The sequence below is a fragment of the Ambystoma mexicanum genome, chromosome 8 (genome assembly GCF_040938575.1).
Source record: "Ambystoma mexicanum isolate Mex_15411 chromosome 8, UKY_AmexF1_1, whole genome shotgun sequence".
NCBI lineage: Eukaryota > Metazoa > Chordata > Amphibia > Caudata > Ambystomatidae > Ambystoma > Ambystoma mexicanum.
In genome coordinates this window covers 1,584,785,052-1,584,786,479 of record NC_090929.1, presented here as the reverse complement: position 1 = coordinate 1,584,786,479, position 1,428 = coordinate 1,584,785,052, and the positions used below count along the sequence as shown (strand labels likewise).

The 1,428-nt window shown below is 38.0% G+C and overlaps 1 long non-coding RNA gene across 1 annotated transcript; it reads left to right on the top strand.

Moving 5' to 3' along the window:
• LOC138473816 (uncharacterized) lies at positions 1-913 on the top strand. The gene is made up of 3 exons (XR_011268934.1): positions 1-54; positions 145-200; positions 783-913. It is a non-coding gene; the product is annotated as an uncharacterized lncRNA (long non-coding RNA).
• Positions 914-1,428: the final 515 nt, after the last annotated feature.

Sequence of the window (1,428 nt, the reverse complement as noted above, 5' to 3'; positions counted from 1 at the left end):
GGCGGGACGTTTTTACTGAATTAGATTGCTCGCATTGACATAATTCAAACTTTGGTAAGGAAGGTAATGGTTCACCCTTTGAAATATTTTTATTGATTTCAAGCGGTTTCACAACTTTGACTTATGCATGATTTGTTTCTCTAGATTTTTCAGGCGTGATAATAAACCCAAGACATTTAACACTACCCAATCAATCTATGGTAATTTCGTTTAAATTCGAGTTTGGCATCGTGTTACCCTTACAGGGTGTGGGAATGGGATTTTCTGGTGTTTACCAATTTTAACTGGTTTCTTATTTCAACATTGCATGGGGTATCTTTGACCTAATTCTAGCTTTGACCCAATGGGTTCGGTGATGTGTGCTGTTTTGGTGGTTTTTTGGCACCTGGCGATGACATGCACGAATTTAAATTCAGAAGATATACACATTGTTATTATGGTGCATGGAGATCCACATGCACAACATTTACACTTCTTGTGGACAAGCACTGGGTAGCACATCAATTGTATTAACTGCGTATTGATGTTAGTTTAGAATATTGTCGCATGTTACTCCAATCATATACATATAAACAATGATATGTTCTTTTATTTTGTATTCCTTTTTCTTGAATTTTTTCTTTATATGCTGCCTGTGACAATGTTGCTACATCCATCCTGCTGGTAATGTATATATGCACTTGCCATTACCCTTGTTTGTTGTGCTCACTGTATTTCATGTCCTGGATTACTAATGGGGATTTTTATGCATTACAAAATTGTATATTTCATTTGCTGTACAGAGTTTTGCCTTGAGAAAGACCGAGAGAGGTCGAAACACGTGTTGGCATATCACTCTGTCACGCCACAACACACATTGGATGTGATGAAGATTAAACTTATAAAACTTTCATTATTGTGTTAACCAGATCAATTATCGCACAGGAAGTGTGCGAGAGGACTTCTCTATTTCATAATTGTTTTGCTGGTAGCGCATCCATAATGGGGGAATACCCATTGTTCCATTTGTCTTGTTAAGTGGGTTTGAGGTGCCCGCTTTTCCCTCAGGGTGCTGCAGCCAATCCTTCGAGGTTCAATCGATTTGATTTTGTAATATTCAATTACTCAAGCGCTATTTAACCTGGCACACCTCAGTTTTTCTGTTTTGCTCATTATTTCTTCATTTGCATGTGTTGGTTTCATTTTGTCATTTGTTTTACTTTTTAATACATTTCATAATTCAATATTATTGGTGTGGTGTACTATGATTTATTTTGTGCATGTCTCCATGAGCATTGGCTAAATCATGTGTTGCCACTGTGTGGCTCTGTAGGACATTTGTTGATGGGCATGCTGGTTCTTTTCATACTATCATGGAATGTAATTTACTAGGGAGTGGGTGCAGTGGATTGTTGGGTGTTTGTACTGGGGGGTGGGGTGTGGGATGTG